The following is a 24,953-nucleotide window of genomic DNA, read 5'->3' as shown; positions in this document are numbered from 1 at the left end:
TTAAAGATCCCGCCAACCCTCTTATGTGTCTCTAGGATTTCAGTGCCCCTAATTTATAAATGTGCAATTTGAAACACACAATCTAATACTGCCACCTTCCATACTACTCATTAGTTTATATGCTCATCATATTTATGTCCACAATGGCCAAGCCAGAATGCAGAGTCAGCATAAAAAACGCATGTTCAGAGCACTTTTACATTTATTGCAGCTCCATGTTTAAGATAGCCTTAGTTTTTAGCAGTTCTTTATTTAGTCTTAAATTCCACGACTTGTAGTTTATCATCGTTTAAATTTTGTAGTCCTATTAATACATAGGTTCATTCTAAATATACGGGGTACCATAATTTCTGTACTCGATACAGCAGACAACAGTTACTTTGCAGTTAACAGCCAAGCAACGTGCATTTTAACAACTGCTTTTTCAGGTTTCAATCTTATCTTAGTCTGATCAAATTTTTCTTAGTTACTCGGGCTAGCAAATCCATCCTAATGATTTGGATATACCACATCAACAACAATCAATGGTCAGGTTTCTTGTTATTTAATTAATTGCAGAGCTCCTATTTATAATGTGTTTTTTCTTTTCTTTGACCAAGTTGCTCAATAAGGCCCCAAAACGGCTGACATGCCTATAGATTCTAAGGTTGGGCTACTTAATGCAAAGTCACTTGGGCCCATATTTATACTTTTGTGCGCCGCATTTGCATCATTGTTTGGAGCAAAATCTGTGGAAACTTGTAAAATATAATTGTATTTTGTATGTTTGCGTCGCTGTTGTGTCAAAAAGTGAAGCAAATGCGGCGCAAAAAAGTATAAATATGGGCCTTGGTGTCAAAAGGTACACCTCAGATTGAAAAAGGACCAAAATAATTGTTCTGAAAGTTTTTGGTGTATTTCCTCTGCCATTGCCTTAGTTAATAAATATTTGCCATTGTTTCGGGTAGCCCAATATTCATAAACTTAGATCTCTGCACAAAGTTCATCTCCCATCATGCAAGGGGTGAAAGGGTGCTCAGTGGCCCTGGGACCTTTTAGATTACCTACTTTTACCAAAACTTCTTAAGGGGTGAGTTCTGAGATAACTTCTCCCATGAGTGCACGTCCCACACTTGGCATCTGTTGATTCAGAGTAGTGGCACTAATGAAAAGACTAGATCCTGTAACAATCAAAGACATGACATTGACATTGCATTGCTTTAATTTCGCTTTCAGAGACACTAGAACTGTCACCAATGAACATTCAGAAGAAAAGAACATGATAATTGCACAAGAGTAATTTAAGTATCAAAGTAACACTAATGTAAAGGAACAAATGTTTGCTAGGAAAGTTACTTTCCTGAAACAGGAAAGTTTCATATGGTGTACAAATCAGGAAAACAAATGAAGCATTCGGACTAAGAACATCAGGATTATGCATTTGGAATTTATATGAATAACTGATACGAAAATGAAGTCATACCTTAAGATGTCTTTGCCTTGTTTTAACCATCCATAATAATGTCTCTATACAATTTTGGTGTACCACATGATTAAAGAGAAAGTGTAGCAAGTGCGGAAGCAGTGCTTAATTTGTAAAAATAATGAGTGCCGGTTCCCACAACTCTGCTCGGCAGCACGCATCCAGCATACTGAATGTCACACTCAGAATATCAAGGATGTGCAGTCTTCCCTCCACCTTGTGCCTCTCAAATCTATTTCTTGATACCACCTTCCCCTTTATTCGTTTTTTTCATTTTTGTCTTCCTTCTTCTTCCTCCTGTGTTTGTTTTTCCCTCCTTTACTCTCAGGAAATCTCATGAAGAAAAATAGGTGCCGGACTGCAAAAATGAGTATCATGGGACCCCACCGACAACTCCTGGCTCAAATTAAGCACTGTGTGGAAGGAAGTAGGAAGCATGATAAGGCATTGATAAGGGGTTGGTGTCATAGCATTCCAAAGGCGCTGAAAGGAGTTTTGTTTACAGAGGAGGCTCTTTGTCCTCCTAGATGGAAAGTGTTTTACTTTACTGTATTTTAAGTGGGGCAAGAAATATATAATGCACAAGTTCCAATTGAATAGTAGGTTTCATGCAGGTAAGGCAGTTTTAAATATTTTATTTTGAAATTAATAATTTTAGCTGGACCTCCATCCCAGAAGTGTTTGCCATGTGATACAAGGAATGAAAAACATCCAACCCAGAAAAAAAACATCATGACCTGCTATGAATAGAATTATTAGTAATTTCTTTTCTGAAAGGGCAAAAATTACAAAAGGTTTGAAAAGGTATGGTGCTGGGATTCTGTGGGTAAGGGGGAAATTGAATTGTGTAATATTTCTGATACAAAAAGCAGAAACAAATTCGATTTCGTTATTATGTTTTATGGCAATTGAATTTACCCCACAGAACGCTGATTTTAACTCCGTTAACACTGCCTTTGTTTGGCAATGCACAGGATGCTGTTACCTATGACTGTTCCTACCCTCTCACGCTGTGTTATTCTTCTAACACCTTCAGTTATTTCAGATTTTCAAGCGTTTTATTCCCTTTGTCGAATCATACCTTTTAAAGGCGTTATATTAGTAACTTACCTCTCAATTACAGGCTACATTGTAGGCCGCTTTCCTGCGAAAGAATTGCGTTCCAGTTTTTTCACTAAGTTTCTCTTACTGTTATATTCCTCAACGGCAGGAGACCAGCAACACATTGCTTGGCCTTTTACAAATAAAGCAGCAATTCATTTGAAAGGAGGTCAGCTTGTGAAATAGATTGAACAGTGAAACCCTCAGCTGGTTGACAGATGAAGGGAAAACTCATTAGAGGATGCAGGGACCAATGTTAACTGACGAACTGAATTCAGGAAGGTGGCCCACTTCTTTGAGGGATACGTGCTCTCAGGTAGGCCAGCTACATCTACAATCGCTCCTGCTCCATTTGATGAGTGGCAGCAGTGATCCCTTGGCAAACATCCCACGGCTTCATGGTCAGGTAGATGAAGCGGTTACTGCTAACATGGTGTTGTGCAGGAATGAGAAGCTGAGTGTTGCTAGAGCCTCAACTTACACTGATTTTTAGATGAAGGTGCTTCAACTTTGTTATATCAAGGTATTCCAATTCAATAATGTTGAGTCATTATTCGGCAGGCTAATTCACTCATTTTGTTTCCTAGGCAAAAAACACAATTGCTTTTTTGGTTTAGCCTGCACAGCGCTTGCGCTATGTTTCTAAAATCTACTGTATTTAATATAAATCTTAAAAGGGGCTTACATCCTGCCCCCTTCCTTTCCTTGCTTTTCACTGGTTCCTATGCTTGCCACTTACTTTTCTTCTGTTTCTATTGGCTGTAGCACTATTTCCTACAATTGCCAATGCTAGTTTCTCATGTTTGCTCTTACCAGTGCCCTGAGGCCAAGTACTGTGTTCATCCACTTTGGTTACAGAACTTCTTTTCTTAACTAATTTGCTACTTTACACATAACACGAATCCCAAATAAAGTATCGAAGTGCTTCACAGGCAAGAATAGATTAAGTGATTTGCACAGAAACACCGGATGTTGTGCCTGACACTGAGACCCAAACCCTGATCGCAGTAGCACTCACCAGTCCCCCCGGGACAGCATGCACTCATCAGTACCCCCAGGGCCGAAACAGGCACCCACACCAGTGGCCCCATTTGTTGCGAGGGAGGCACTTGTTTACTTTTTTTTTATCTCAAGGGTTGGGTTTTGGAAGCTCTTTGTCAGTTTATGGTACTGCATTCAGCATTCTCTCTTGTTCCAGAAGCTAATGCTGAAAGGAGAGGAACTTGTTTTCCTTGAACGTCAGCTGGAGGCTAAAAAACGAATCAGGCTATCAGGGACTTGTCTCACTAGCCCAGAAGTGACTGTTTGACTTGCACCTTCCCTTTCACTGAGCTGCACTGCACATTACTGCTGGTGATTGCTCGTGAGCCTTACTTAAATGGCTTTCCGCAAGTAGAGGATTTGTAAGGTCACTAAGTTAGCACACATGATGCACTTAGGATAAAGATCTTTCCTGTGACCTCTGAAGATCAAGTAGTTCTTTTTGGGCTCTTTCTTAATAACGTTTTTTTTTTTCTTTTTTTCTCTGAGAACTTCACCCATGGCAGAATTGTGATGCAAATATTGTGAAGGTTAATGGCAGACTCTTGAAATGGAAATACCCTTACTTTTAGTCAAAATGTCAAAGACTTTTACCTTAGTGCATACTAACTGGGCAGCAGAGTCTTAATGCAGGTCTGTTTAGTTTTAGCATACGACTTTACCTTTCTAGAGAAATCTAGCAGCAAATATCTTTCATTAGCAAGGTATAATTTAGCTAAATCGTACAACAAAAACAAAATTATTATTAATTACATAGGCGTATCCTAATGTATTTATCAATGGTTGTTTACAGTTAGCTCCCTTCCATGAGCCGAATATTGTAAGTATAAGAGATTCTTTGGGGAAAATGCACTGCTCTTAACTTTCAGACAGAGTAATAAACCATATAGAAAACAATATTTACACTCTAGCTTTACAGGACATATAGAGTTCAGTTTTAAACTCATCATCATAACGATGATATTTTGCAAACTAAACTGCAATAATAGTGAGGAAATAGTCTTGTCTGAGACAGACAATTAACTGCTTTTTGGATTCTTTAGAGTGATAGAGCCAATCAAATTCCTCAGAATATGGCCTACAAATGCTGGCATTGGACTGGAGTGGAACGTGAGTCCAGAAAAATATTATTTCCAGATTTGCACAAAACAGAAGTGTTAGAGAATGATAAGAAGGACATAAGTGCTATTGTAATAGTGCTGCGTGTCTTCTTAAGCGCTAAGAGCATTAATAGCTTTGGCGGTGGTCAACAGCCTTTGTAATTTTCCTTGTCTCACATTTTGTGCCTTCAAATGCTGGTTGGATCGATTAATAAGGTGGGGGTTAATAACTAGTAATATTGACTCGAACTGTGGATGCTACATAGTTGGTTGTATCTTAAAGAAAAGACTTCACTCTATAAGTTTTGGGCTTTTTTTGGTACAGCAGAAGGAAGAAGTTTTGAGCATAAATTTAACCATGCTGAAAAGTTAAAAAATAAAGATGTGGGGACATTCACTGTAGCGCTCTTTCTGTTGCCAATAAATAATATCAGGAGTATGGAATTGAAAATTAATAACAATTTTTAGTGACTGACAGCAGAATCACAACCGGTTGGAGTTATCTAAGGAAGTCAAGCTACGTTAGAGGCCAACTCTGCACAATTTAACACGTGTTTTGATGAAATCTAAGACTGAGAGCCTGTATTATATATTTTTTCTAAGTGGGAGTGATTTATAACCACCCTATCCTCCTTTCCCTATCTCATGCTACTTGCATTTAGTGATATATCTTTTTGCTAGGTTTTGCCTTGTGCCTACCGCATTAGATTTCAATAGTTCTCCTCTATATTTTAAAAATAAAGGCAATTTCAAAAGTTAATTCATAACAGTAAGAGACTGCTTTTAGGCCTGGGCCTGGGCCAGAAGCAGATTACTGGCAGTATTTTATGGCAGGATTCCTTGGCTCTTACCAACAAAAATGTGCTTCACTCGATCACTGATAGAGGAGGCTATGCATTGGTGTGAAGGATTCGGCCATATGGTCCGCAAAACTTATTCGTTATATAAAGTGATAACTTAAATTTACACTCGTGGATTCGTGGTAAACTACTCCATGCATGTCAGTCATTGAGCAGAGCGTGTGACAGCTGCTTACATTACAAAAACAACAACAGTCCAGGACATCAGCAGACACCAATCCTGGAAGAATGCTGGAACCGGAATAGGGCTCGATCAACATAATGATTGACAAAAAAGTATAAGTAATAACAAATTAATATTCGGACCAAAAAAGTCATATTTTTCATCATAAATGTTATGATAATCTGTGCTTTCTTTTTCTTGGCTACTATAACAGAGTTATCTCTGGTCACTTGGGAAGGTTTAGGTTGTGGCTTTTGTGAACGATGATGGATTGAGAATGAGGGAAATGAAGACCATCCCATCAGCATAAACTCCATGACAGAGTCTTCTAATTTGCCACGATCCTACTGAGAGGACTACGAGGGTTAGTTTGGGCTCCAGAGGCCACAGTCATTGGACTCATGAGAGAAACAGCCGCCGGGGACAATTTTAGGACAACTTTGATGGTGGTTTTGCAAGCAAATGTCACTGTGCTTTTTTAATGCAGTGAGGGAGAGCGGCTCGGTACCGTCGAGACTATTGATTTAAGGGCCATTTTGGGCATAGAACTAGAAAGCTACAATAGTCCAGCCCACACTAATATGAGGGCTTTTCACTTTCTTTCTTATATAATGAGCAAAATCAATATGAATTGTGATTTTAAATTAATTTCACTAAGAATTATGTAATGGACCTAATTATCCACTGCAGAGGAGGTAAGTGGACGGATGTCATGTTACAAAGAGAGAGAGTTCCATCAGGCTTGGGCTATGTAAAAGTGGAATGTGCTCAACTCAACTGAATTCCCACAGAGGCACCAGAGGGTTCTGTGGAGTAGGAAACCTTTTGCAAAAAACATTGTGGTTTAAATGTCATTATGACCCATCAAACTGAATGTTTGAGAACTTTGGGGTATATTTACACAGAAGTGGCACAGCACAGCGCTGTGCCATAATTGGAAACGTTGCATCACTTCTTAAACGCAGGGATGCACCCTATTTACACAAATACGGTGCACCACTGTGTTTCCCCTAGTGCTGGCGCTAAATTTAGCTTCCAGCACCAACACAGGCACCTTTGCACCGAGGGTGTCAGCATTTAGGGGAATGATTGTTTATGTGCAAGAAGGGGTCCCTTCCTGCACATAAACAGTCTACAAGAGCAATTTGTTACTTCTATGTGTGTTGCAGAATGCAGCACACATAGAAGTAGCAAATCCTCATTATTGAATGATTGTTTATGTGCAGGAAGGAACACCATCCTGCACATAAACATTCAATAATGAGGATTTGCTCTTTCTATGTGTACTGCAGAATGTAGCACACCTAGAAAAAGCAAAAACGAGGAGAAATAAAAATATTTCTTCTCGTTACGTCATGCTAACACCGCCCCAGGGGTGGTGTCAGTTTTTGGCACTGCCACAGATTTACAAATTCTTGTAAATCTAGGGCAGCGGCAAACTCAATGGGTGTTGCAGTGGAACGCTCACAGCAACACCCGTTACAAGCCCTCCTGCCACAGAAAACTGCATCGGAGGGGCTCATTTATACAAGGGAGCATTAAACCAAAAAAATATGGTGCAGTGCAGAGTGCCAACAGAGCATCACAAAACGTGACGCTCCAGTGGTGCTAGAGACATGTAATTATACCCCTTAGACTGAGTGTTACACGACAGCCTGAATCTGTCAATGTCATGTGTGGAATATGTATACTCCATTTACTAGGCTGTGGTATTCTGTTTAGCAATTATGTTTCTGACCACCAACATTAGCACTGTCCAAACATGAGGTTGAAACGAAGAACTTGGACAGAGGATGCAAAGGTTACCGTCACGAATATGGAAGAGGAGGAGTGGTTTTAAAATGTGATTTTCAGTGCTAACGCAGTGTTAAGCCAGGAAAGATGGGTCTGATTCACAAAGTTTTTGTCCTGGTTTTAAGCAGTCTGAAGAAGGACTTTTGAGTGAAAAACGTCTCATTTCATTTTACAGGAAGTACATGGTTAAAGGAAAGCACGGAATGCAGCAAAGAATATACATGCAATCTAAAAACACATATTTATAGCACGGTAAAACTAATCTAATGAATAAATAGAAATATATTTCACTCCTTAAGAAACACTTCAAAGAGTATGGCATTAAAACAACTCTCACAACACAACCTTAGGTGGAGCTCTGTGTACGTTTGCATGTGGTCACATGCACAAACACACACAATATAAAAACCACAATCAAAGGGATTTGGGGCCAGGCTACAGAAGAACATTGATGGTGTGTGGGCATTGGCGGCTGCTTTTTGCTCTCTTTGGAACTTCAGTGTTACAAAAGGAGCTATGGACACTTATATAGTTCTATGGAACCATCTCACAGCTGCAAATGCTGCAGCCACATATGGCATTCCCTCATCTGCGTGGAGGACATGCCCACTAACAAAGAGCTTTAACCACCACTCTGTCTTTCACTGCTGCACTCTCTTCAGTACATGCGTTTCCTCAGGATAGTGAAAACGGTGCCAGGGCCCGAGGCCGGCAGACCTCTGAGACAGGTGCAGGCAGGATTGGACTGGAGTGAGCCTGCAGCCAATGGCGGACGCAGTTTTGAATTTTCACAAGCTTGACCCATGATTGCTTTTGGTTGTCCGCGGGCTGGAAGGGTTACCTGGGTGCCCAATGGGAGTAATCTGGGGAGGATAAATGCAGGGGCAACCTTGCTGGAAATCACTTGCTCCCTCGCTCGCCCTTGGTGGAGGCTGACGCTGCTTGCCTCGCCAGCCAAGTCCTATGCGATTGGTATTTCCCACCCACTCATCCCCTTGAGTCAATAGGCGACTAAGAGTTATGTATGGCTACAAAACAGGTGGACAACCTTGGCGTCAGGTATAAGTGCAGGTGAACGGAAGAGGTAATTGGCCTTAAGCTGATGTCCTACTCAAGGTACAGAAACGTAACTCAAGCAAAGGGCTAGTGGCATCTGCTCCAGCTAGCGCCCCTAGCCTCACATTATGCTGCCCAGGAGGATATTTCAGGGATTGGAAGGTCCAGATATGGCCCATCTCAAATGGTGGCCAGCGGGATACTCTACTGGGTGACTCTGGCATGGTGATTTATTATCCTGGGGAGCCAGCCTGTTGCTTGCCCAGGTTTCCTTCACTCTGAGGGAACAAGTGGGTTCACCTTGTAAGGTCATGCAAATCTAAAACCTATTGCTTCCCCAGGGAAAGGAACCTAAAAGGAGTTGTCAAACATAATTCTGCCAATAGATCATTTTAATGTATTCAATTGATTATTTCAATGTATTCTTTGAATGAACTTGCAATACTGTTGTTTTTATTGAATGTGAATACTTTCCCCCCATTTTATTGCTCTGTTCTATCTCTTTGTGTCATGTTTACGGTTAATAAATACGGCCTTAGAATGTATGAATTCTCTAATGCAGGAATGGCTTGGTGTCTTGGATCTTTCATAATAGGAGGTAAACATGAATATATGGGCTGTTTTTTTCCTTGTGAAGGGTGGCGGTGGGCCGCCAGGTTGGTCCTAATCCAATCCCCCACCTGTTGGCACATATGTTCAGAAGAGATAAAGTAACATGGAGCATCTTTTGTGTCATTGAGTGCACAATCCAGGCTGCACCAGACACAGCCACTGTGGTGGTATACTAGCACCAAATCAGATCTTCTCAAACTGACATGTTCAAGATACATACATGCATGTCAGTTTTGCCAGTTTTAAACAATTGAGCCCCTAGTCATACATTATGATTGTTATTGACAAATTAATGGAATTAAATAAACAGAGTACTAGTCTGAGTGGACAGCATGTGTTTGAAAGTCATTGATTAACAACTTTACTTTTTGCTTTACGGTTTCAGTTTTAGGTATAGAAAATGCATTTTATCCGACTCACGTTTGCTTCCTACTTTGAAGGCCATTCCCTAAGTCAATTTGTAGCTTTACTTTGTGTAACTGTGGAAATAACTTGGGCAGCTTTGCATAAATCTCCAAGATCATTAATGACATTTGAAAACACTAAATTATCTTTCAGTAGAAAACGTTTGAACAAGTGAGATATTGGCTTTCTCCCAGATGTTGACACTGAGTCAGTAGCTTGACATCAGGTGGACAGGGTAGACGGGCAACCTGCCAGATGTCACTTATTGAAGAACCAATGAGGGTGTAAAGTCAGTAGCTACCAACAATTTTGAAAGGAGGTGCTTGTGAATACACATTCGGGAGAACAGGAGCCTGCAAAGCACAATTTATGGAAACGGGTTGCACTGTCCTTAAAGTCCGATTGGAACGTGTATGCCATTGAGATAGTCTTTGTGTGGCTAAGAAAAGAAAACAGCTTGGAGAAATTCACATTTTCTAGACAGAACGGAAAAAAGCGATTTTCACAGTGCAGTTACTACCATTGAGAACACTCGAACACCGTAATTAACTTTGCAAAAAAGAAACCACTCAAATTAGACGTTCTGGTGATTGCAGTGAACTGGAAGTAATGTAATGTGGTGGAGTGTGATATTCGGAAAAAGGGGACCACAATGGAAAGCATGTTCTACAGTTAAAATAGAGACTTTAAAGATTGCTTTTGACAACGGGAAGCAAATAAAGAGCAGCTGAAGTGCGAGTCTTGTGGCCTCATATTGGCATCTTCAACAAGAGGCAGGCTCCACCCCTTTGGATGACGTCCAATGAGTGAAAAGTGGATGGATCAGATACAGGCTACCCCGTATCCACATCTTTTGGGATGAGGGACATTTATTTGTTTGAAATTTTCTTCGGCACAAAAAAAGACTCCAATGGAAGGGTGGCAGAGTACTTTGCATAAGTTAATAGAGGCTATGTGTAAACAATGGGCTTCCCTCATTACTTCTATATTTTCTGGTTTCAGAGGGAAGGTAAATATTCAGCTAAGACAGAAAACATATGAGCATCAAATACTATACGGCAGAAAATAGAAAAATAGCAGTGGAACACGCTTATTGTGAAACCAGAAAAACGTTGTCCAGTCTACATCTATAAACGTGTTCTGTTAAGAATGACACATGTTTTCTTTCTCTGTCCATGGTTAATTTTTGTACTGAAGGAGGATAATTGCTTATGCTCTTGGCAATTGACTGGAAAAATGGAAGCCAGATAGCTTATTCAACTGTGAGATCGTTTAAACGCTGTAGAGCTACTCAAAGCTCTTGTGTAATATGGCCTGATGCTAAATATAGAGCGTCTGCACTATGTACATTAAAATATTATGATGAAGCACTTCCCGAGGCTAGAGACATACTTACTGCAACATAGTGACTCTCAGACAGCAGAACGTGCGGCTAGCTGCTCCACCGGACAGGTGGTATGTTATTTTAAATAAAAGTAATGTAAATAGATGCATGATAAATATATAACAACAACTCACCAGTCAAAATCTTAGTGTTTCACCAGCAAATCTCACCGGAATACCTTTCCAAAGCAGTGAGCGATTGTGACAAACAGGCTATATGCATTTGGAAAACATCAGCGAATACCATGGTTTTAAAAACCTTGCTGGTCTTGAAAGCGATTGTACTTCTTTTGTGAATCCAATTAATGTACACCTTGGACAAAAAAATTATCTATAAACAGGTGGAACACTATATCTCAGGATGTGCAACAAACACCTGTTCAGCCGTGTCTCTTGGCAAACCCCCCAAAATTGATCTAAAGTAAAACCATTGACTCTATGATAACTTCTCATAATACTTTGTGGATAGAGAGGCATCTTTAATACTGTTCTGGTGAACCATTGTTATCAATTCTTGGTGATGGCAATGCTTTGTTAGCGGGTGTCCCCAACATCTCCTTAGCTCTGCTGAAGGCCATTCTCAAAGCAGAGGAGGTCAGAAGCGGAGCCATCCTTTGCCCAGACAGCGCCCTGGGCATGGGTGGAGAGAATTTTGGCACCCTTGCTGATGAGGGAGCAAGGAATCCCTTTTGTGTTTACTGGTCAGTACGTTGTTGAGCGGGGACTGCCCCTTGAAAAAAAACATCCCTGAACCTCCCCCAGCTCACCCAAATCACCAATAGTTTAGCTGCCTCATGCAGATGATGGTTTTGTTGATGTGCACTAGCAGGGCTCAGAGGGAGAAGAGAGGGGAGGGGGCTAAAGGGGTGTCAAAAACATCACCCGCGTATGATAATGAAGGACTAAAACCACTTTACTCTCGCAAATCAGACAGAAATGAACAGGCAGGGAAAAGGACAAGTGTCCAGAATCTGAAATCGTCTTGAATAACACACACTCAACACAAATTTGCAGTTTTTCGAGGAAGGTCTAAATACCACCTATTCAAAACTCACTTGAATTCCAAAGATTGCTGATCACAATTCCACTCCATTGCTCTGAGTTATTCAAAGTTACTCTTTTTATTTGTAAAGATCGCTGCTGACAGTATGGCAAAGTGTGTGCTAAATATCTGTAGTAATAAAAAATAAATCCTTCCACAACTCTCTCCTTAAACCATTCTCTTTTTTATCAATTAGGTAACCTTGGCATAGAAACTATTTAGTCTTCCATAAAAGTGGACTGACTTGTGGTTGAAGTAATTTGGGCAAATCAATATTTAGATTTCCAAACGGTGAAATTATCTGCACAATTTTAGACAAAGAATTGTATGCCTTACGTTCTGAAACAAGCCACTACATTAGATCAGCATCGACTCTCTTACAATTCTGAGAGTACCTGGAGACACAGTTCTTCAAGGAGCATTACCCATTAAATGGCAGACTATTCTTGACCTTCCTCAACGACTGTATCTTCCAGCAGGTTATATTCCTTCTGCAGGGCTCCGTAACCCTTGCGCTAGTTTGGTGCTCCAAAGATAATAACAAAAACACACTCATACATTGCAAGCAATGCATGACCACTGGCTAGGTATATCTGGATCTTGCGTTTTCTAAAGTGGTACTGATATTCTTTCTGGTAATGCACTAACTTTTACTTATGCAGTACGTACATCACTGCTTTGCTGAAAGAATCGCCTCAGTAAGTGGTGTGCTTCAAGAAAAACCCGAAACATGTCAATATAGTTCAAAAAATCAGATACAAGATTGGGTTACTTATGTTAGCCCTCTCTCTGTTTCACTTAGCTGGGGGAATAGTGAAACCCTTTTTTCCTTGATCAGGATGAGGCCAGGCATGCACAGATTACTTTAGCTCAATTAACAGCAGTGAAAACAAAACAAGTTGACCCCTCTGTCACTCATGGTCATTACTGGGGTCGTACTGCATGGGGTAAAAATAGCATTCATAGCTATTTTAATGGCTACTCCCAAAATGGCTAATTTTCAGAACTATCTATTACTCAAGAGCACAAGAATTTTTAAACAAGCCACTGATTTCAGGAAAGTTACTGATTGATTATTTGTTTACATTTTTATAATCACTAAGGACTGGAAAATATGCCCACTCCTGACTTCATGTTTAAAGATATATGGAAATCTGTGCATTACTTTCAACACTGAATTGTCAACAGTATAAAATGCTGCATTGTGATTGCAACCGCTTTTCAAAATGCATGAACAGAGAATCTTTGCAGAGCCTTGTTGGTTACACGCTTTTTGTTTCCAAGGCACCTATACTTTGCAGGCATGTTCCCTGTTGCTAAGATACTATTGGTACAAGGACAGAATGCACATGAACCTGTTAGCACAAGATGCCTTGTATTGAGAGAGCTCATGTCAAGTCTGCCTAGTTGCTGTTATTTTAGCCAGTTCCTATAAGGTACGTCAGTTCTCGACCTCGTGGAGCTCCTATAGGCAATATGGGTAGAGGAGACTAAAACCTTGAACGATTATATCCACAGTGATTCATCATTTATAAAATATGATGCATATCGGTTGGAGACAGTGTATAAGACAGGGCCCCATATTCCTTGAGGGGCGGGTGGGGGTCGTATCCCTGGGCTCTGGATCCTATGGGGGCTCCGCAGCAACCCAGTATCTTCTCTCTCTATTGCTGTCTATTATTTGAGGAGGGTTCCAGTACGTGCTTTAAACAAGCTCCATCCCTCGACTTTTCTTACCAACCCACCGCCTTGGAGACTGTAGTCTCTTGAAGTGTACATATCTAAGTCTGACCTGAGTCTCTGCTTGGAAAGTGGTATAGACTCATTTTTAAGTTCGATCTCAATAGCTTAATCGAAATTGGTGACATTAATGACAACAACGTGGAACTTTCCTAACATGATTTCGGGCTAGATGAACTTTCCAAGTGAGTACTGAGGACAATTGTCATGCCTGTAAATATTCTACATAGCATGGTGTGAAGAATGTACAGAACGAGAAATACTTGGGCGTGTCCAGTTAAAGTCCAAGCAATGTTATTGGTAAATGCATTAACTTGATTAAACGGCCTGGAGCTTGATGTACCCGGCACCTCTTAAATGCTTCACTTTTATTGGTGCATTGTGCTAAATGTTCCTCCTTTGCGTGCTGAGTGCTCACACAGGGAGCTTTCACTAGGAGAACACTTTTGTTGGCCGTCACACTACATCACGATTCCTCCTGTTTCAGGGTGGAGGAAGGAAGGGCCATCACACGCTGTAACAGGAGGAATCGTGAAGTAGTGTGATGGCCAACAAAATTGTTCTCTTAGTGAAAGCTCCTTGGGCAGGACCTTAGCACACAAGGAAGGGACATTTAGCACAATGCATCAATAAAAGTGAAGCATCTAAGACAAGCACAACAAGGAACGAATGATAAGTGTGGGCATGGTTAAAGCCGGTGTACTGAACACAGCATGTCTTGCAGAGACAGCACATGCACTGCCTAGTCTCAACCTAAAAAAAAATGTAAATCTGTAAATGGCGTTTTCACTCTCTGCTGTTGCCTTGCCAACTCCTCACTTTGGCCTGGAAGCCTTTTTAAGGGTACAGACCCCAGGCGTGCAACTTGAAAGGAACAACAAGCTTCATGTTAGTCCTAAACTGCTGAAGTAGAGAGGGCCAGTGGATAGACAGCATATGTAGGAGAGAGGACGGAGAAGCCAGTGCTTACCAAGTCGCAGTACCAGTGTATCAGTCACAATATCATTTTTCATAAATATTTGGCCCTGACTATTGCCTACAAACATAAGGCCCATTTGAGTTAATAAATGAAAACCTGCATCCAACGGGATGACAATTTTGTAAACAATATATAGGCCATGTTAGACTTTTTCATCCTTGGCTTGGTCTCCCTTAACTTTTTGCCTCTGTTCCCAGGGATGTGGAATTCCTATCACCCGACGCCCGGGACATCTTGTTTGGGGTCAAGGGCTACAAGTTTTTATGTTTACTTTGTCCTTGGGACAAGTAGGCCCAACCCCCTGCAGCACAAACCCTTTGGTTGCCTGATTACAGAGAGTGGAACTCTCTGCAGTTGAGTTAATGTGTTTCCAAAAGATAACGCTGTTAGAACTTGTATTTATGGTTCATTATTTGAAAGTCTTCATTATTAGGGTGAGTGCTGTAAATAAATGTTTTAAGGTCACACTTCACTACTGACGTTGGTTCCAGTACAAAAAAAAAACGTGTATACACATGTTTGAAAAGTTTAGGCTATGAGGCTAAGTATAATGCTCCCAGAATGCTCTCTGATTATATGCAAATGAAGTGTCATTTAGTAAAATGTGTTGATGCATGCTAGTATTTCCCAAAAATATTTCTAATGGAAAATCAGTGTAACCATTTTCAACACGATTATGGGAAGCATGAAAATAAACAAACACTGACAAAGCCAACTGATCTGACATATTTTTATAAGTCTTTTAGTTTCATCAATGCGTGTCTTGTTTTGACATGGCTTTTGTAACACTTTATTGTTGTGGGAGCTACCAGGCCCTCAACATTGTAACAAACCCTGGCAAACCCCCCCCAAAAAGTTTTTGAACTCTCTAAAAGCACACCAGCGGCATAACAAAGGCCCCGCAGCCGCCCTCCAGGGGGCCCCTTCAGCACAGCACTTGCCCTGAGTGAGTCTGGAGAGGGGGCTCCTCCATGTTCTTTACAAAGGGGCACCCTCCAGTTTAGTTACGTCACTGATTGCCACTGTAGTTCCTGACACTGAACAAAACTACTTTGTGTGGCAATATGCTCCTTGTGGAAGAGCAGAATGCGATCACTCACAGTAAAGCCGGCCGAAAGAGAGAGAAATAGAAGTTTAATAAAAACAAAATGTCTTTGTTAACACCAGACCTAATTAGGGACCAAGACCCACATGTAGGTAGCTTTTTGCATGTCGCAAACAGCGACTTTCGCTGTTTGCGACATGCAAAAAGCACACTGCGATGCACAAACCCAGTTTTGCGATTCGGTAACCTGGTTACCGAATCGCAAAACGGGTTTGCGACTCGCAATTAGTAAGGGGTGTTCCCTTCCTAATTGCGACTCGCAGTGCAATGTAGGATTGTTTTGTGACCGCGAACGCGGGTGCAAACCAATCGCAGTTTGCACCCATTTCAAATGGGTGCTAACACTTTCGCAAAAGGGAAGGGATCCACATGGGACCCCTTCCCCATTGTGAATGTCACTGTAAACATTTTTTCAGAGCAGGCAGTGGTCCTGTGGACCACTGCCTGCTCTGAAAAAATGAAACGAAAACATTTCATTTTTCATTTTTGTTATGCATCTCGTTTTCCTTTAAGGAAAACGGGCTGCATTACAAAAAAAAAAACAGCTTTATTGAAAAGCAATCACAGACATGGTGGGCTGCTGTCTCCAGCAGGCCACCATCCCTGTGAGGGCCGCCATTCGCGAGGGGGTCGCAAATTGCGACCCACCTCATGATTATTCATGAGGTGGGCATTTGCGAAGCCCTTGCGAATCACAGATGGTGTCAGGAACACCATCCTACATTCGGATTTGCGACTCGCAATTTGCAGGTCGCAAATCTGAACCTACCTACATGTGGCCCCAAATTCTTAAAGAAAGTGACAAAAGTGCACCCATGGTATATGTTGTACCCTATAAAATATTTGTGAACTGTATTTTAGCATGGGTAAATACGATGTGTAGATTTGCTCATGTAAAAATCTATTGAGCATTTGCAAGTTCATTTTCCCTCCAGCCACTTTCTTCCCAACCCTGGAAGAAGTTCTAATTCTGCCATTGTCAGGAGTAAATGTCCAACCTTTCTTATTATGGGACAATATTAGAGAGAAGCTGGTAAAAATCTTTAAAACATGCAGATTAGTAGGTTTGCAGACTCAAAGGCATTCCAGCCCTAGAACTATTGCTTACTGCTTCCTCCAGCCCCAGTATGCAGATCTGCAGAAAGGTGGCAAAATAAGGAAATTGTTACAGTAGGGATTGAAACTGCAAGTATTTAAGCCCTACTATGGTAGTAGCCCTGGCATAATCAGAGAGGCTATTATCAGAGCACTTACATAATGAGATTGCTGCCATAATTTGTCGCCACACTACATGGCACCAAAGGGACAAGTAGATCTTTTTACAGGACAAGTAGATTTGAGAAGCAACCTGTCCACTGGACAAGTAGATATTTTAATAAATTCCACACCCCTGGTTCCCCAGGTTGTTGATGTGTGCTGGACTCTGATTTTACTGTTTTTGTTACTCTGGGCACTTTACCACTGCTAACCAGTGCTAAAGTGCAAGTGCTCCTTTACAAAATGTGTATGTGATTGGCATATCCATGATTGGCACATTTGATTTACTAGTAAGTCCCTAGTAAAGTGCACTGGAGGTGTCAGGGCCTGTAAATCAAATGCTACTAGTGGGCCTGCAGCACTGGTTGTGCCACCCACATAAGTAGCTCTGTAATCATGTCTCAGACCTGCCACTGCAGTGTCTGTGTGTGCAGTTTTAACTGTAAATTTGACTTGGCAAGTGTACCCACTTGCCAGGCCTAAACCTTCCCTTTTCTTACATGTCAGACACCCCTAAGGTAGGCCCTAGGTAGCCCCAAGGGCAGCGTGCAGTGTATGGTTAAGGTAGGACATATAGTAATGTGTTTTATTTGTCCTCACAGTGAAATATTGCTAAATTCGTTTTTCACTGTGCAAGGCCTGTCCCTCTCATAGGTTAACATGGGGGCTACCTTTAAATCTGATTAAAGTGTAGATTCCCTTTGGGAGCAGATGGACATGTGGAGTTTGGGGTCTCTGAGCTCACAATTTAAAAATACATCTTTTAGTAAAGTTGATTTTAATATTGTGGCCCTCATTACGACCCTGGCGGTTGGTACCGCTAACAGGCTGGGGGTAAAAAAAAAATAATCATGACCATGGCGGTTACCGCCATGGTCATCCGCCACTTCTCCGTTCCGACCGCCAGGGCGGAGACGACCCCTGGGCTGGAGACTTGGGTCTCCAGCCTGGCGGCCATCACAAGACCGCCGGCGGTATCACGACCCGGCTGACCGCCATGGATTTCATGGGGGGGGAACCGCCATGAAATCCATGGCGGTAAGCACTATCAGTGCCAGGGAATTCCTTCTGCCTGCTTGTGGATTCCCTGTCTGGGTCAGTTTGAAAGTTGGGCTGGTTGCACCTCACACTAGACAGTGATACAAAGGGCGCTGGGGTGTAGTCTGCATTTCCTGATGAGACATCTGTGCTAGGAGGGAGGGGAGTGGTGGTCACTTACACCTGAAAGGGCTTTGCGTGTCCTCACAGAATGCAGTCTCCGACCTCCTGGTGAGTGTCTGGGGCGTGGCTTGGGCAAGGCAGGATTTCACATTCAAAAGAGACTTTACTTTGTAGTGGGCCTACTTCAACTGAGAAATTGGGTATAAGAAGGGCACCCCAAACCACAGATTTTAGAACACTTCTGGAAACAAGAGGAACCTCTGCCTGGAGAAGAGCCAAAGAGCTGAGGAAGAAGAGCTGCCCTGCCTATAACTGTGCTGTGTGGAGCTATCCTGCAGTTGCTGCTTCTGCCAGAGTAAGAGGGCAAAGACTGGACTTTGTGTGCCTTCCATCTTGGGAAGAAATCTCCAAGGGCTTGGTTTAGAGCTTGCCTCCTGTTGTTTGAAGTCTCAGGGACAGCAAAGACTTCTCTCTGCCAGCACCTGGAGTCTCTTGAGAGACTCCTGCCCTGACAAGTGGTACCCTATTCAGTCCCTGGGCCCTGGAAAGGAAAGCTGGTGGAAATTCAAGGAAATCGACTCTGGACGACTTCGGACCAGCGCCGCTGCTGAATCCGGTGATGCTGCCTGCAACCGACTCTGTGATCTTCGCTGGAACGCGACGACATTCGCAGGCCTGACATCGCTGCAGCCTCACCGAAGACCGCGACTCCGTGAAAGTCGCCGCACCACGTCGTGACCGACGCCGCTCGAAGTGCGCGGATTCAACGTTTCTCACATACGCCACAATCCGCGACTTTGCGCATCATCTTGTTTTCACTCTTCACCAAAGGTACTGTACTTGGGGGTCTACGCGACTCCGTGTCCGGCGCTGCTGGTGTTGGATTGTTGGGAACGACTCCGTCACGACTCCGTGTTAACACCTCATCGAAGCATTCTGTGTTTCTAAGCACTATTTTTGAGTTTAATCTTTAAAAATTCATAACTTGACTTGTGTATGTCGGAGTTTTGTTGTTTTGGTCTCGTTTTGTTTAGATAAATATTTCCTATTTTTCTAAACTTGTGTTGTGTCAATTTGTAGTGTTTTCAATACGTTTCCCTGTATGTTGGTACAAATACTTTACACCTAGCACTCTGAAGTTAAGCCTACTGCTCTGCCAAGCTACCAAGGGGGTAAGCAAGGCTTAGTTGAGGGTGATTCTCTTTTAACCTGACTAGAGTGAGGGTCCTTGCTTGAACAGGGGGTAACCTGACTGTCAACCAAAGACCCCATTTCTAACAGGCCATGACAATTCTGTAAGACTCTATTGTTATATATGTGATTTTCTAAAATGCACCTTCCTTTATCCTTTAAATTCTTCATATCCACCTTCCCCTATACGACTACCATAGGTCTAATACAAAGCCTCATGCAATGAGCTCAATGGCGGCAGAGGTCGGATCATAGGCAGTTTGTGTAGGATAGTGCTAAAGAGCACCTGTCCCTCTCTCCAGAGTAACATTTGCAACAGCAGCTGCATCTTAAAATGACACAGTGCTGAATCGAAGGAGACAAAGGCTGGTGCGGATGTAGTCTGGGTATTACTGGGCGTATGCTGCCTGAGCCTCTTTTTGAATACCGGAATTCTGAAAGAGGGCTCAGTGAGCATGGGCACTTTCATAACAAAAAATACTGCTTATTCGTTGTGCTTCTGTCCATCAGTTCTGTCTAAAAGGAAGCCTCACAGTCTTTGAAATGAGGGAGATCAGTGAAAATCAATGTATACAACATGTGTACACTAATGTACATGCATAACCCACTCTCTAACCTCAGTGTACAAAAGCCTTAGGTACTGCCTAGGTTTATAAGAGAAAGGTGGACAAGATAAAACCTATTACATTTGCAAAAGCTTTTTATAAGTATGGAGCATGGCTAAGGCCCCTAAAGTTATGCAACAGGAGAGGATCATTTGTACAGCAAGGTTGACTAAATTAATCAGCATGAAAATGTACAGTATGCAACATAATGTGACACATCTTGTGATAGTACTCCCTCATTATTTTGTAGTTTTTTTGTCAGAGATCTCTTTATTATTTTCATGCATACATCAACATTGACAACAGCAGACATTTCAAATCTCACCATATTGTATATCAGCTAATTCAGTGGTGTTTTGTTGACTGTTGAGGGACATTTCCCAATGTACAGTTCAGATATTATCACCATTGCTGTCAGGATGCAACTGATGTAAATAATGTTCCCCCACACACCCTCCCTCCGGAACAATAAGAAACAATAACCTCAAAAGGGGTGAACAATTAGAACAACTTCGGTACACGTGAGAATCATCAGCTAAAACATCAACAATATTATCGTAGGTGAAGGGGGAGACATTTAGAGATCAGCAGCCTACAGGGCAACTTTTGTCCCCAGATACTCCTCTGTCACTCCCCACTTTAAAATTTGAAAAGGTGGAGAGCCCTTGTGCAGTTATTGCATGCACATAGGGGCAGGCCTCTGGACAGATATAAGAGGCTCTAAGTGAATAAAACTTTTTATAACTATAAATATGTCAGCCATTCTTTCTATCATGATTGTCTGCCATAGACTGGCATGCCATTGTGTTAGTGATGGCACGCCTTTCTTCACCCGTGCTGCCACTAAGGCTAGTTTAGCTGCTCTAAGACACAGGCATAGTATGACTGTGTCTTCCTTAGGTTGGTGCTTAAGGGAATCATCTTGTAGGCCTACTGATGCAAAGGCGGGACTGTCTGGAATCGGGTATCCCAGAATCTCTTTGATTTGAGCAAGTATTTCAGTCCAGAATGGATGAATGGTAGGACAATCCAACCAAATGTGCCAAATTCGCCCAGTAGGACACATCCTCTCAAGAATAAGTCTGATGTGGTTGGAAAGATATGTTTGAGTTTAGTGGGGTAGAGATACCAATCACATAGTTGTTTATAATAGACTTCTCTCATACCAATAAAATGGTTAAACAGTGAAATAGCTCTCCTAAGTCTGCCCTAACTATCCTCAGAGATGTCTCATTCAAGGACTTGCTCCCAAAAGCTTTTATATCTAGGTTGTAAAGAAGTGGTGGGTGACAGGAGGGAGTATATAAGTGATATACATCCCTTAGAAGCCCCAGGCCATCTTGCAAATCACTCAATTAGCGTCAAATCCCTAGTGGCCACCTCCTGGACATCTGGATGAAGTACCCAGTGTTTTAGTTCTTTGAAGAGTTTATGTTCCATTGAGGGAAGTGAACATTTCTCCAGCAGTGCTCAAAAGTGAGAAAATCTCACCCATTAAATAGATCGGCTACGGTGAGGCACCCTCTCTCTCTCGCATGCAACAAAGGGTCCCGGGTGTAATGCTGAGAGGAAAGCTGGATTAAAATGGATTGGTATGAAAGGGGAGGGAAAGGTGGTCCACTCTACATTGAGAAGTACCTCATCCCATACTTTAAGTGTCATTGTGATGGGTGTGCTCAGATTTGCATAGGACGGTCGGTCTGCTTTCGGTTTCCACCACACATCCCAGATATATCTGTCCACTACTGCTCTGTTCATGTGCAGACAGGGTTTATCTAACTCACGCAAGGACCAATCGGAAATGACATGTAACTGGGCTGCTTTATAGTAGAGATGGAAGTCTGGAAGACCCACCCCAACAGCGTCTTTTGGAAGTCTCGATATTTTTTGGGATAAGCATGGTCTGTGATTTTGCCATATGAAGCGGGTTACTAGGGAGCGGAGGGTTGAGTGGTAGCCACAGTCCAATTCCACAGGTAGACCCTGGAAGAGATATACTAGCCTTGACAGAACAGTAATTGTTATGGCGTGAATATGTCCAAGCCTTGACATATACATGGGCACCCATCTATTAAAGTCTACCTTAAGCTGTTGCAGATAGTTAGCTCAGAAGAGATCCAAAATGCTGGGGCTGATTTTAATACACAAATAGCTAATCTCTTTTTTATTCCATTGAAAGCGAATGTTGGCCACCAAAGTTTCCATGTCTGGGAAAGGGAGCGTTAGGTTAAGAAGAAAGGATTTGTTTAAATCAGTATGGAATCCTGCCACTTCTTCAAATGCCTTTAGTACCGTTTGAAGGGCCTTCAGCAAGGACTGCAGGGAAGTCAAGTTCAACAAAATCTCATCTGCAAAGAGGGAAATCTTGTGCCCATGTGAGCAAAACGATAGGCCTTGGACAGTGGGCATGGAGTGAATTGTAGCTGCCAAGGGTTCTATGCTCAGGGCGAATAATAATTGAGACAGGGGACACGCCTAGTGTGTTCCCCTCTGGAGCTGAAAGAAGTCTGATCTAACTCAGTTAACCAATACTCTTGAGCTAATAATATAGCCAGTATATTTTTTCTTCATTGCTTTTTTTGACCAAGTGGACCACCCTACACAAATGTCATGCATCTGTCAGCCTTTAATGAAGCCCGATTGATCTGGGTGAATCAAGTTGGGCATCACCTCCTCTAGTCTGGAAGCCAGGATTTTTGTATATAGCTTGGCATCTAAATTGAGCAGTGCTATGGGGCAGTATGAGGCGCAGGAGCAGAAATCTTTACCCGGTTTGGGACTAATCAAGAGGAGGACCTCACTCATTGAGAGAGTGACTGCTGTGATTGTGCAACGTAGTTAAAAAGCATGACCAGATGTGGTATGAGGTTGGAGCTCAAGGTTTTGTAGAAGAGAGCCCTATAGCCATCCGGTTACCGGTGCCCTGGTGACCTATGGGGATTCAGGCCATGATGGCATTCCTAACTTCATCTGCACTAATTGGTGCACCTAAAAGCTCATTTTGGGCCTCTGTCACTTAAGGAAGATCATGGGTATCGTAGTGTATAGCTGCTCATTAAACCTGCCTATAGTTTGGGCCTTCTCCAAGTGAGAGACCGCCAATTCGCCATCCTCTGCCATATCCCCAATATATTCCTTCCCCAGTTTAATTCTATGTTGTTTGCAAGTCAGGACCCCACTTTGTTACCCTGCTCATAGAATGTGCATTTAAGACGTAGATGAGTGAATTCACATAATCAACTCCTCTTTCGACTCTGCCACCTACCCAGACCCCTGGAACTACGTGGAAATCACCGCTCTCCTAAAAAAAAAAACAAAGCCGACCCAGAGGTCCTCTCCAACTATCGCCCCATCTCCATCCTCCCTTTCCCCACCAAAGTTGCTGAGAAACTAGTCAACATCCGCCTAACCCACTTTCTCAAAGATAACAACACTCTTGACCCCTCACAATCTGGGTTCCGCAAGAACCACAGCACGGAAACCGCCCTCATCGCATGCACTGACGATATCAGGACCAAAGTCGACAAAGGCGAGACTGTCGCACTCATCCTCCTAGACCTCTCCACAGCCTTTGACACTGTCTGCCACCACACAGTCTGCACACGCCTCCACAACATAGGAATTCGCCACAAAGCCTTAGACTGGCTCACCTCCTTCTTCACCGACCGGACCCAGAGAGTCTGCCTTCCACCTTTCCACTCCACCGCTACCAAGATCATCTGCTGAGTCCCCCAAGGGTCCTCCCTCAGCCCCACACTCTTCAACATTTACATAATCCCCCTAGCCAACATCCTCCGACCACACAGAATCACTATCCTCTCCTATGCAGATGACAACCAACTCATCCTCTCCCTCACCTGCAACCCCACCACCGCCAAAACCAACCTACACGCTGCTCTCCTCGACACCGCCATTGGATGATAACTAACCACCTCAAGCTTAACACCAACAAAACCGAGATCATCATCTTCGGCCCCAACAAAACCATATGGGATGAATCCTGGTGGCCCACCACCCTAGGCCCCGTGCCCACCCCCGCAAACCACGCACGCAACCTCGGCATCGTCCTGGACCCCTCCCTCTCCTTGACACAGCAAATCAATGCACTAACCACCTCCTGCTTCCACACACTCCGCACTCTAAAAAAATCCTTCAAATCGATTCTCCCAGAGACCAGGAAGACAGTCACTCATGCACTCATCAGCAGCAGACTAGACTACGGTAACGCCCTGTATGCCGGCACCACACTCAAACTCAAACGCAAACTCCAGAGAATCCAGAACACAGCCGCACGCCTCGTCCTTGGCCTCCCCCGCCACGAACGAATCTCACCACACCTCAAATCCCTTCACTGGCTCCCCATAGACAAGAGAATCACTTTCAAGATCCTCATCCATGCACACAAATCCCTCCACAACACCGGCCGACCTACCTCAACGAAAGAGTGAACTTCCACACTCCCACCCGCAACCTCCGATCAGCCGACCTTGCACTAGCTACAGTCCTCCGCATCCAACGAACCACCACAGGAGGCAAGGCCTTCTCCTACCTCGCGCTCACAACCTCGAACTCCCTCCCCACAAACCTCCTCAAAACCAAAGATCTCCTACTATTCAGAAAAAACCTCAAGACATGGCTGTTCGAACAGTAACCCCCCCCAAACCCCTCCCCCACCTTGAGACCCTCACGGGTGAGTAGCAAACTCTATACATTTTTTTGATTGATTGATTGATTCCGTCCTCTTTGTATATATCACATTTATATTCCCTCCAAGGGCTGTGACTTTCGGCTGTAATAGTAATATTGGTTGTTGCTTATGTGCCTGCTCTGCCGCACTAAGTTCCACCTCGTGTTAATCTTTCTTTTGTTCTTTGTTTATTAAGTGCCAACATTAGA

The 24,953-nt window shown here is 42.8% G+C and overlaps 1 protein-coding gene across 1 annotated transcript in view; it reads right to left on the bottom strand.

Moving 5' to 3' along the window:
• Positions 1–24,953, bottom strand: part of DOCK3 (dedicator of cytokinesis 3) — a 1,331,886-nt gene that overhangs the window by 1,287,439 nt on the left and 19,494 nt on the right. The window lies entirely within an intron of this gene.

The sequence above is a fragment of the Pleurodeles waltl genome, chromosome 9, assembly GCF_031143425.1.
Source record: "Pleurodeles waltl isolate 20211129_DDA chromosome 9, aPleWal1.hap1.20221129, whole genome shotgun sequence".
Taxonomy (NCBI): Eukaryota; Metazoa; Chordata; class Amphibia; order Caudata; family Salamandridae; genus Pleurodeles; species Pleurodeles waltl.
The sequence above is the reverse complement of the archived record's forward strand: the minus strand, read 5'-3'. Positions and strand labels throughout refer to the sequence as shown.